Source organism: Miscanthus floridulus, chromosome 4, assembly GCF_019320115.1.
Source record: "Miscanthus floridulus cultivar M001 chromosome 4, ASM1932011v1, whole genome shotgun sequence".
Lineage (NCBI taxonomy): Eukaryota > Viridiplantae > Streptophyta > Magnoliopsida > Poales > Poaceae > Miscanthus > Miscanthus floridulus.
Window position 1 is genome coordinate 18,846,104 of NC_089583.1, and position 13,507 is coordinate 18,859,610.

A 13,507-nucleotide genomic window follows, 5' to 3' on the forward strand; every position below is an offset into this window, starting at 1 on the left:
AAAAACAAACCGAAACACTGTTCCGGCTGATTTATTGTGAAAGTAAAATACTGTTCTAACTGAAAAAATAAGCTAAACAGTACAGATTATAAAAGAAGCGAACGTGACCTGAATCTTTATCTACCCAACATGATAGTGGCTTATATTCTTTAAATTATTTTGTAGGTTCGGGCACCTGATGTTCTAGTAGCAATAAAGGAGGCGCTTGGCTTTCCATCCAGTCCATCCAAAACCCAAAAAGTCAAAAAAAGGCCAAGAGCCCCTCCCTGCTTTGGCGACCCGCCCCTCTTGTCTCCTGCATTTCACTTTCACCCGCAGCCCGGCCGATCGATTTTTTTTCAATTTAGCCCTTTTTTGAAAGTTTCTCACAAATAGACCCCTGGCGGAAAGAATTCAGGAAATTGACCCTTAGCTCGAGGCCATTGATGCTGGCGCCGAGCTCCTGGGCATGGTGGATGCCTTGGCAGGGAGCTCGGCGCCGTAGATCTTGGCACCGAGCTCGGCGCCAACGTGAATGGCGTCGAGTCTTTAATACCTATTGGGCCCGCGCCTTTCCTCTCTTCTTCTCCCTCTCTCGCCCTAGGATAGCCGAGCTCCGCCGCCACCGCCGCCGCCCTCGCCCGCGCCGTGCCGCGCCCGCGCCCGCGCCGAGCCGCGCCGCGCCGCCGCCGCCCTCGCCCGCGACGCGCCACCGTGGCCATGTGCACGCCGCGCGCCAAGCGGACGGCCCGCGCCCCTTGGCCGCGCCGCCCCCCGCCCCCACCCCGTGCCACGCTCCGCGCCGCGCCACGCCTTGGCGTGCAGGAGCGCCGTGCCCCGCAGCTACATCGCCCCCCGCGCCGCCTCCGCCGGCCTCGCCCCGCCTTACCGTCGTCTAGCGCCGGCGTGCCTCCCGCGCCCGCTGTGCGCCATCGCTGTCGTCGGCCGCGCCACCGCTGACCCCGCCACCTACAGCAGCCGGCCGTGCCACCGCCGGTCCAGATCGTCGTCCTGACCCAAGCCCATCGTCCGCTGCGACTCCTTCGACGTCCGCGGAGCAGTCGTTGGAAAGGTAAAAATTATGAATATGCAATGTACCTACTTAGCTGGCATTTGTTATTTACTAGTTAATGTGATGACTCAGGTAGTTGATTAAGTTAGTGATCTAGTGAGATATATATATATATATATATATATATATATATATATATAGATGTAGATAGATAGTAACATTGATACATAGGTTCATAGATATAGTTAGATAACTACTTAGATATGTAGTTACATATTTAGTTAACTACATATGATCTAGCTATTTAGTTATTATCTTGATTACTTAGTTTATAGCTAGAAAGTACTTGTTAGGTACTATCTATCGTCTAATTTTGAGTAAAGGACATGTGTTTCGTTATATGTGTTGAACTAGATGGACAACCTAGTGACCATATATCATGGAGGCACCGTTGAAAGCGATCGCTATGGATATATTGAGTTTCTTGATATGCAAAGCGTGCCTGTGCTATTCAATGATAGGCCTTCATTTAGTGAGATGGTTGCAAAGGCTCGGGAGGAGCTGCATTGCCTTAGAGATGATGACATTGCAGTTGATGGTGTACTGCACCTAGGTTCTCCTCCGAACATCTTCAGGCGAATGATCTCAATTGGTTGTGCGGATCAGTGGGAGAACTATGTGAGATCGGCTATGAAGAGCCAGCTATAATGTTTGGACATGGTTGTGCGTTGGGTGTTAGTTGATCCCATCCGTCATGGGTTTACCCCAGCAATGGATCATCAGGCACACATCGACCCTCCCGTTTCGGAACCTTACCTACATGTGCAGATTGCACCTACGGTTCCTGATGCTCAATCTGCCCCCAATGCGGTATTTGTAGATGGTTGTCAGACTTATGTTTTCGTGGCAGATCGTCCTTATGAGATCTCTTTGACACAGAATTATGCGAGTAAGTGTCTTAACCATATAGTTTTTGGGAGCTTACCCTGTTCCTTGCATCTATTTCTTTCAGTCTTTCCACATTTCTATACTGATGTTGTAGGAGACATTCCTGAGAATGTGGATGTGCCCCTTGTTGCTGCGCAAGTGCACTTTGAGATGGATTCCGTGGCTCCAATAGTGTTGAAATTATGCATGATTCGGAGCCATATGAGATGGCTAGGGCTCTTGATTCTGATGATGATCGTCCTGTTGGAGAGCTGACGGAGAGTGATGTTGAGATGATAAGGCATATCTTTCCTGGCCACCGTGATCCTAGAGTTCATGAGTTCAGCGATCTTACTCATTCCGATGAGGCGTTTACAGAAGGATGTGATGATGAGCTCCTAGAAGATCCTGAGGCCGGTCCTAACATGGTAATTGAGAATGGGAGGGTGTTCAATGACCTCCCTACTTTGAAGAGGTGGTTGCAAGCTTTTGCAGTGATACGAAAGAGGCCTTATAGGGTATCGCATTCATATGCGGAGCGTCGTTACACAGTTGTGTGTGACAAGGAACGCTGCCCATGGAGGGTTTGTGCAAGGAAGCAACAGGTAACCGAAAAATGGAAGATCACAAAAGTTGTCGGGCCACACAATTGTGCTGACCATGAGCTAACACTGAGGCATCGACAGTTGACATCTACCCTCATTGCCAAGCGGTTGATGGGAATTTTATAGGGAGAACCCAACATAAAGGTGAGGACAATTATCAGGACCGTTGAGGCGTTGTATGGAGGATATGTGATAACTTATGGTAAAGCATGGAGGGCTAAGCAGCGAGCATGGAAGATGATATATAGGGACTAGGAGGATGGGTATGAGCAGCTGCCAGTTCTTTTCAATGCAATCAAAGCGGTGAATCCAGGAATGCATTATGAGTACATCCCAAAACCTAATGCATGGAAGGATGGGAGGTAGATATTCTTTCGTGTCTTCTGGTGCTTCTCTCAGTGTGTCAAGGCCTTTAGGCACTATCGTCCTGTCTTCTCCATTGATGGTACATTCTTGATTGGCAAATACCAAGGCACACTTCTTATAGCCATATCCTGTGATGCGAACAATAAGTTGGTTCCTTTGGCATTTGCTTTGGTCGAGAAGGAGAACAATGACAGTTGGGGATAGTTCTTGAGGATAGTCCGGATACATGGGTTGGCCCTGGTAGGAAGGTTGGCGTCATATCTGATAGGCATTAGGGCATACTTAATGCCGTGCGAGAGCAGATAGAGGGGTATGCACCTTTGCACCATCATTGGTGTACTCGGCACCTTGCCGAGAATCTACTCCAGAAGGATGGTGTCAAGGGTAACTTTGATCTGTTCCAGGAGGCTACTCGATAGCTTGAGGACAAGTACTTTAAGGAAAAGTTGGAGCAGGTCAAAACCGCATCAAATGCAGAAGGCAGACAATGGTTCACATGTTTGATGAGGGATTTAGAGAAATGGACGAGAGCTCACGACGCTGGTGGATGGAGGTACGAGTTTTAGTGCAGCAACATGACAGAGTCATTCAATAAGTTGCTATTAGGGATACGTGGTATGCCCGTGAATGCAATCGTCCAATTCACCTTCTATAAGTTTGTTGCCTGGTTCAACGATAGACACGCCCATGCATTGCAATTGCGGAGTGATGGAGAGATATGAGCTCCGAAACCAAAGGCACACCTAGAGAAGGCAAGAGAAAGGGCTGGCACACATAAGGTTGCATGCTTTGACCACACCATAGGGACTTATCAGGTCGAGCATAGGGGCGGTACAACGTCTGACAGTGAGGTCCGAGAGTCGAGGATACATGTGGTTGTCCTCCAAGATTTCAAATGCACTTGTGGTAAACCAAGGCAGTACCGCTTTCTATGTTCTCATTTGGTGGCAGCAGCTAGGCATCACAACTATAATATCGAGAAGAGGATACCTCACGAGTTTAGTATCGACACGCTTGTGCACACATGGAGCCCTCGCTTTGTGCCTTTCCAGGACCCTGGAGAGTGGCCTCCATTTGATGGGCCAAAGTACATTGCGGATCTAGCTTACCGTTGGAACAAGCGTGGATTAAGGCAGAGGACGAGGCACATGATGGTTATGGATCAGATACCTAGAAGAACGATGCGTGGGAGAGGAACTCCATTTGTTACTAACCCCGAGCAGTATGAGTGCGGCAAGTGCGGTAGACTTGGCCACAATTCATGAAGTTGCCATTGGCAGATTAGTGAGGTGTGACTATTGGTACATTTTATTATTTTATATTTGTCTTCTTCATTTAATTAATTATGCATGTCTCTTTTTGTGCTTGTATTGGTGTCAATTACTTATACATTTGTAAGTTCATGTTTCATTGTATATTGAAATTCTAATTCATTCACTTTTTTGTAGGATGGAGCAATTCCACCTGCTTGACCCGACGTACGAGGTGACCCATCGAGGACGTCTCATAGCGCTGGGGCAGGTAATAATCTATAAGTTTTATTCAAAATTTGGTGAACATACATGTGTTCATGAAGTAACAGGAGACTATGTTTTATTCGATGCAGGACCTTCTGCTCTTTCATCCTAGAACCCATAGTGGGTTCTTGGACATGCGGTACGATGATAGGTACACTCCTTTTCTGCAAAGAGCTGGCCTAGATGTTATCTCTTTTCAGGTTCATCATGGGTTGCCCAAGTTCAACTCAGCGGCCATAACTGCGCTGGTTGACAGGTATTAAATTGAATCATTGCCTCCATTCATGGCCATTTGTTCATGCGATTGACTTTTTGATAATTAATATTGCTTTGTCTTAAATATAGGTGGCGGCCGGAGACTCACAGCTTCCACCTACCTTTTAGGGAGATGACAATCACGCTCTAAGACTGTCAAAAGATGCTAGGCCTAAGGATTCACGATAACCCAGTCACCGGGCAGTGCAGGTCAGAGGGCTGGAGAGCACAAGTGGAGGCCTTCCTTGGGCGAGAGCTTGGCGAGCAAGTGGCTCGCACTTCTAGAGTTCCCATCTCCTGGCTACGGTAAGAGTTTGCACAGTGCCCTAAGAAGGCAGATGAGGAGATAGTTGGGTACTACTGCAGGGCATGGATCCTACACCTGTTTACCTGCATTCTCTTCCCTGACGCCATGGGTGACAGTGCGTCCTGGATGTGGATCCACTGCCTTGGTGACTAGGACCAGGTGGGTCACTACAGTTGAGGCTCTGCAGTCTTGTATTTTCTATACCGGTAGCTGTGCAAGGGGTGTCATCGGTCTTTGTCAAACCCATCACTTAGTGGATGCATGTACCTGTTACAGCTATGGATGTGGGCTCGTCTTCCAGTTGGCCGTCCTAAGGTTCTAGATCGTCATGAGTGGTTCCAAGGTTAGCCTCCAAAACTATAACAGAACCGACCAATTATACGAGATTAAGTAAAAAAATCTTTCACTGAAGCAGATAATTTAGCAAACTTAAGTCCGTATAACCCGGTAGTCCGTGAAACCACGAAGGATTTCAAACCAATCGACATACAAACCAAGATCGTACAAGTTTAGCAATTACCGTTACATGTTACATAAAGTTCGCAATGACAGTTGGATACATCAGAGTTTAGAACATAAAGTTATTACAACCCAAATTCAAACTAAAATAGCGAAAGAAAATAGTTTTAAAGCCACACACACACTTTTAGTTCAGATACAGTGCCAGTAGGTAGTCATCTCCAACAAAAGCATCAGATGAGAGATACGGAGTGACCTTGCCCTTAGTCCTAGTTGTCGCCCATCGTCGGGTACAGGTAGTTAATGTAATAACCGTAGTACATTTGACCATCTGCAACAACAATGGGAACAACGCCCTGAGTACGAGAAGGTACTCAACTAGACTTACCCGTCTTAAATCAAAATAAAGCGTCACCAAGGATTATGCAATGCTTTCTTTAGTGGGCTAGCTGACTCGTTTGCGAAAAGCATAAGCTATCATGAAGAAACCATTTTAAGTACTTTGCATCATCTTTATTATGACCTATCCATCTAGATAAGCATCTATACTATAGCAATCACTTGATTAACCAATAACATCCAGTTACCAACTTAGATTTAGCATATCCTATACCATCTAGATAACCATCAGTGTTCCATCATAATTACTACGATGCTGTAGCTCGAGTCAAGTGCTCACTATCTAGGAGCGATGGTGATTCGAATCGATTCCTAACCAGCTGGTGATTTATTCCTCATACAAACCACACTCACCGATCAAGTGAGCTACATATCACCAATGACACTTTCCAAGTAGCCGCGGGATAACAGTCATAGACCGCACTACCTAGGGACCGCCGACAGCCAGGACGCACCTTGGGCTCACTCTTCGCATCCCCATCATACCCCCTTCGGCACCAGTCTGCCAATCCGAGTTTATCCTAGCTCGAATAGTGTCACTAGCTTCGTGGTCGAAAGGTACTTTATTCGGCCAGCTAAATGTGAGGCATGCGTTCAACATGACAAGAGGGATGAGCAACAATTGGTCCTTAATCGACACAGATGGAAAACTAACAGCACCCCAGAACCCAGTCTGGTTGCCTCCAACTTTTTTCGTCCGGTCTCCAATTATCCATCACACATGGTTAATTCTAGGATATCATTCTTTCCATAGCTAAATTCTTCCAGTAACCCCCTATAAATGTAGGTGACCGGAAATCACCGATCGCTACCGGTCTAAGCAAGGCTAAGCAGTTATTTGATCCCGACCTAACAGGGTAAAAAGGTAATAAGGTAGGCAAGGATAGTAATAAATGCATCAATGGTTTCAATCAACTCCTACAACTTAATGCAACAATATATAAACTCATATATAGAAAGAATTGCTTTATAAAGTAGGAGGCTTAGAATGCTCCGGGGCTTGCCTCGTTCGAACGAACTAGGTTGATGATCCACACACTCGGGCAAGTCCTCTCCTTGCTCCTCTTCCTCTAGCACCTCATGTGCCCGAATTTCTTATGGATCTGTCCCGGTCTGCTCTTCCTGAACTGCTACTAGCAACTTTCCTGTGATCCTGTATGATGTAGATGCATAAGTGCTCATGCATAGGTGCATCGGAGAGATGACATGTACTGATCATGATGCATGAAATGTAGATGAACATGTTTAACTTTATTGGACATAGTAGAAGTAAAGCTCTTCTACAAGGTAGCCAACATCATCCAAGAACATGTACTACTATACTACTACTACAACCACTGTACTAACATGCCAAGTCACCACATCAAGCTAAGATGCTTCAAAGATACACCAAAGCAAATATTATTAACTAAACATGCATTAAAGAAGATTATTTTATTTCATTTTAAACTAGGGCTACAACAGCGACATATATTTCTGTTGCTCATAAAAATCTAAGAAAATTATAGTAGCATAGTACTACTCTAAGTAGACTACCATAAAATTTTCATTGCATATGGATAAGTATAACAGCCTATACAAAAATGACAAGCTAGGGTTGATAATTAAGCATGAAAATACTTTGTACTATGAAAAGTGTCAAACAACAAATTTGGTATTTTTCCTATGTTTTACACAGTAAACAATCACTGCACAAAAATTATCATACACATGTTTTATACAATTTTTGCTCTCTATTAAAATAACAAAAATCATCAATTAAAGGCACTTGAACTACACACCAATATTTCTCTACAGAACATGCATGACATGTATTTTTCCTACAAAGTACATCTCAAGAATAGATCAACCAAATTAGAATCATATTTTTCTGATGTATATTCTACTTACTAGACATTTTCTAAGAAATCAGCATTTACAAGAATTAAATAAAACCCTATACAAAAGTATCACAAAACTAACATGCAACATTTTTATATTGTAGATCTACTTCTAAGAAACACAACAAAATTGGTCTCACTTGATTTGGAGCTAAAATGAGCAAACTATGGATTTTTGAAGCCTTTAAAAGCATTTTCCAGAAATCCTTTTCTTTTAAAACAAAAATCCAGCCGATGAAAACGCTGGATGCACCCGGTGCAGTGCACCCAGGTCTACGCCTGAGGCACTGACAAGCGGGCCCCCGTGGGTCAATGGCCCCACCTGTCGGTCTGACCGAAATAGGGGGGCGACGCTGACCGGCGTGTTCTCACCGACGGTGAGCTAGCCGGCGGTGTGGTCACCACCAGCAGCTCACCCGCGATGAGGCGAATGTGATGCACCAAGAGAGGGCGCCGGAGGAGCTCTAGAATGAGCCCGACAGCGTGCATGGCGGCACGGTGGCGCGACTCATCGGTGGTACGCCGACTCCGGCCACAGCAAGGCCCGGTGAGGCGCGCGTGAGCATGGCGAGGTCATAGCGGACTTGTAGCACGAGAAATGAAGGAGGGAGAGGAAGTGGACCGAGGTCGACTGCGTGGACCACGAGCTCACCGGAGCTTCGATCATGGCGCGGAGAACAAAACCGGCCAACACGGCCTCTCACCTCGACGACAGCAGCCACGAGTGAGCGCAAGCGAGGTAGGGGTCCAAGGCGGAGCTGCTGGCGACAGGAATCGGGAAAAGGGGGTGGCAGTGAGGGAGCTTGATGCCGACGGAGCACGTCAGCAAGCTCGGTAGCTCGGGCGCCCGCCTAGGATTTCAAAAAGGAGAACGAGAGGAAGAGGGACAAGAGGGTTGGAATGCGGCGCCAGGGAGCGGCTGGTCGGGCCTTGAAGGCAGCGCGGCCGGTCTGGACGGGGCAGGCCAGTGGTGCCGCGCGGCGAGCTCGCCGGCGCATGGCCGCCACATGGCTCGCGTGCCCTGGCGTGGTCAGAGCGTGGGTGCGGGCGAGCGAACGGCGGGCGCGGAGGCAGGTCGGGCTGGCTTTGGCCGTGGGCCGATAAGCGAGCATTATTACTATACAACTTTGTCAAAAAGTTGCTCAGAAAAATGTACTCTACAACTTTGTCAAAAAGAGTAAGGCCAAAATCCAATTAGATTTTGAACTATAGATTTAAAGTTAATTTAAATAAAAAACCCTATTTTAGAAGATTATTTTTAAAAGCAAAATTTAGGAAAATTTGAATACCAACCTTGCTCCAAAATGCATGTGAAACATTTCTAAGTCATTTGTACTCCCAAACAATCATGTTAAACATTATTACTAGCACAGACATGACCCAGGTTCATTTAAATAGTAATGCAACATACATGTTTCACGAGCATGTTTCAGATGTTTCAAAGCATTGTTTCAGTTATTATTATTTAACATGATTATGCATGTATACTTGTGATGCTTGATGATGTATTATGTTCATGATTTGCAGTGCCTAAATGCTTGCGTAACACCGGGGTGTTACAAAGATGACAGTCGACGTGGACATACCTTTGGGACCAGGCCAGGGTTCCGTACGCGAGGTTAGACCGGGCATACATTGAGTTCACCAACGGGCTAGACACGCTGACGGCATCTAGTGTAAGTAAATTTTATTTCCCATGCTGGTTTGAAAAGGATTAGTATACCATCTAACATCTTGTTCGGACATGTTGTAGGTGGAGTGGGAGCCATACGGTGGAGAGGACGCACTTCCAAACGTATCGTACATACGCTTTGTAGATGAATCTAGGGTTACCAAGCAACAGTGAATGATTCTATGGTTTTTAGATAATAAAAATAGACTTTTTAGATACAGAAACAGCAGCGATTTATCACATCACTGACATAGTACTGGCATGCAAGGAAGCACAACTGCACTCTATCTCCACCATCCATCTTATTATTGTTTGATCCAAGGGCTTAGGTGAAGAGGCACACAGATCGCTGAAATGACACATTGAGAGGCCTCCATTCCTCCTCTCAACCTATAAATAACCACTCACTCCCTCTCATTCACACACACAATAAGGAAGAAGAATACTCCTTAGCATTTTCTTTTGTTGCAGTACCAATGTCTGGAGGGTCGTCTAGAGGGAGAGGAAAGGGGAAGGGAACTACCTAGGGGTGGGAGGGTCCTCTTGGTCCTGATTTCTTTGAGGAAGCTCTTTATGAGAGGTTCCTAGTTGAGAGCAAAAGTGATTTCACCAAAGAGGCACCACTAAGAGGATACGATGAAAGGAAAGAAGAGTGGCCAAAATGCATACATGGTGAGGACTGCCTAGTGCAGATATTCACCGAGGGAATAGATGGAGGTCGTCGTTTCTTCAAATGCCACGAGCATGGGTAATTGCTATTACTTTTTGTTTCATCAATATGTTTCTCTTGTATATAACTTACACAACATACTTATTATAGTCTTCCTTGGCCAAAGAAAACTATGGGTTCAGTAGGTGGGTCGATCCTCGACCTATTTATCCGCATGCGGAGTACATCTATTACCTACAGGACCGTATCTTCGATATAGAAAGGGAAGTTAGCAGCAGTTACAAGGACGACGGACAGGACGACAACAACAATGGTGCCAATTCACAGGAGGCACTCTGCAATGATCCATATTGCACCTGCCCTAACCACAACAACAAGGGGCCTCCCCCGTCACCCTCGCCACCGCCACCACCAATAACAGGAGGCTACTATGGAGAAGGTGCAACACAATTTGCTATGTGGCTACACTACTAGGATGACTTTATCTTTTTCACATACCACATCTATGTGTTTGTTGTTTGGTTTAATTACCTAAGGCATGTTAGGTTTAGTCGAAGGAAACTCTGTACCCAGGTTCGGTACATGTAGCCACATGGCATTTTATGTGTTTTGTGTGTTGATTTATATAATGTCGTACGTCGTTAGGTTTTTTTGCAGCAAGTGTTCATATTTCAATATGTCCGTATCATTAAGCGGAATATTAAGACCATAAATAATAAAAACAACCACATAATAAAAAGTTCAATACTATGCCACATTACACAATATATTAATACTAGAAGTACGTGTCAATAGTAGACATAGGGGCAAATGCACTTTCAAATCCTCAGTCTAAAACGTACTGAGTAAGCAACTCATCATCCGAGTACCAGTCCTCTACCACAACCTTGTTGCTGTGGGTAGGCTCACCTGCATTGCTCTGACCTACCTATCGCATGTAGTAAGAGGCCTCTGCTTCATCTACGGCCGCTGTGGCCTGAGTGAAGAACGCGTCGTCATCCTCCTCCGCCTGTAAGCCCGCCTCTACTGGAGCAATGAGCTCGCTCAGTCTGCCAGTGTCGTCCTCAGCCTCCTTCACCTGCATGCCCGTCTCTGCTAGAGCGATGAGCTCGCTCAGTCTACCAGTGTCGTCCTCAGCCTCCTACGTCTGCATGCCCGTCTCTACTAGAGTAATGAGCTCACTCAGTCTGCCAGTGTCGTCATCATCCGCATCCTCCTCATCAGACAACACAATCGGTGATTGAACGGTGCGACCAGCTCGCGATCTATGCTCATCTAACTTCTTCTCCTCATACCTTGCATGAGCCACCTCTGTGGCATGTTCCTCGCCGCAACCAATCTCTTCATGTATAAAATACAATCAGTTAGCAACATAATTATATTACATTTAAAATCAGGCAACGAAAAAAGGCTTTCAAGCACTCACTGGCATATAATGTAGCAACATGCTCGTTCAAGAACTGCATCTGTACTCTTATCTCCTCCCTTGCCTCATTCCTTGCCCTCTCCTCCTCTAACGTCATCTGCCTCTCCAATTCCCAGTTGTTAAGCCCAACATCGACCGGATTGCAAATACCGCGCTGTCTAGCAAACTCACGCATCTTTTTTTGTGATGTTTAACGAATAGGTTGATGTAGTCAGGTCCATATCCCCTCTTTTGTGCAATTAGTTGCCTCTTCTTCAGTTCATCCAAGAACTTAGCTTGACCATCACAACATTCCCACCTGCATTTTCTAGTGCTCTGTTCAAAAAAAAATATTATATCATATATGTCTTAGCAAAAGAAATAAAATACGATTCCATATTTACCACAAAAATAACGAACCTTATCATACTCAATCATATGGCCGCAATAATGGCCTATTCTATGCTCCGAAGAGACTAGGCCATAGTTGGATTTAACACCACATTCGCACATGATAGGAGGTGCTTTGTAGATTACCCTTTCTTTCTTCTTTTCCTGAACCCTCCGTGGTTCTTCCGGCCATTGGTTCTTAGGACCATACAACCATTTCTTGAAACGACACTTCATCATTGAAAACACCTAAATAATGAAACATTAGTACATGAACACATATAGCTCAAGATTTGAACACATACACTTTGCACTTACTTCATGCTTGTTTGGACACACAAACTCCAATGTATTCTCAGGGTTTATCACAGCTCGATCTCCGTAATCACATAGAGAAGGTTCCTCGAGTCGTCTAACTACGGCTAGGTGCTTCTCCTTAGCCGTCATTGGCGGAGGGTTAGGGGGGTGGAACCCACCGCTTGAAGTGCTCACGTGGATGTCTTCTTCTAAATTAATCATCGAAAAGAAGGTACCTAGGATCAAACTTGTCTGCACCATCGATCCACTGAAATAAAAAGCACCTCTCATGGTCCTACACAACGAGATTCCAATAAAATATTAGTAGCATACTTACACAAATAAAGAAAAATGATAGTGGAAACAATTTCTAACATTAAAACGACTGCATGTGTAGAAGCAACGCGCCGCTGTGTCCGGATATTTCAATTGAAAAACATGGGCCGGAAAACCATAGTCACAGTTAGGGACAGAGAGTTTAGGAGGGACGGGGGCATCTTTGCTAGACGCATCGGGGTATAATTCTCGAGGACGACCCCGTTTTTGCCAAAACTCCTCCCGAAACATTTATTGCATCTAACAAAACGGATGTAATTTAACAAACATAAATCAAAACATCACAAATAAATGTCAATGAGAACCATAACTACAATACAACCAATTTCGTTCTAAGAAACGAAAGCAGTTAACATTAAACCCTAAACCTAGGGTTTCTAATTTGATGCACAACAATGAATCCATAACATAACTACATGCACAACAATGAACCCATAATATAACTACATGCACCCATAATATATATATTGAGAGATACAATGAAACCCTAAGTGATGATGATTCTTAGGTTGAAAAATCTGACTAATATATACCGAATCGATGCGAAAAAAACTAGGAGGGGAGCGAGGATACCTTGCTCTCGAAGATCTATGGATCAAATCAAGGTTTTCAAGGTCCAATATGCCGATTCGTGAGGTAGGGTGAAGTGGGGAGAGAAAAAACCCGAGAGGAAGGAGAAAGAAGAGGAAGAACGCTCGGGCAGGAAGGTTGGGCCAGGGTTAAATGCTGAGAGCTCGGCGCCAGTCACTCTAGCGCCGAGCTCGACGCCATAGATCTTGACGCCAAGCTCCCTGCCAGGGTGTCCACCGTGCCCAGGAGCTCACTATGGCGTCGAGCTCTCTGCTAGGGTGTCCACCGTGCCCAGGAGCTCGGCGTCAGAGACTCTGGCGCCTACTTCGGCGCCAGCATCAATGGCGCCGAGCTAAAAGTCCATTTTTAAAATTCTTTCCGTCAGGGATCTATTTGTGAGAAACTTAAAAAAGGCTAAATTGTAAAAAATTCGGCCCGGCCGCAGGTAGGGGAGACGCAGG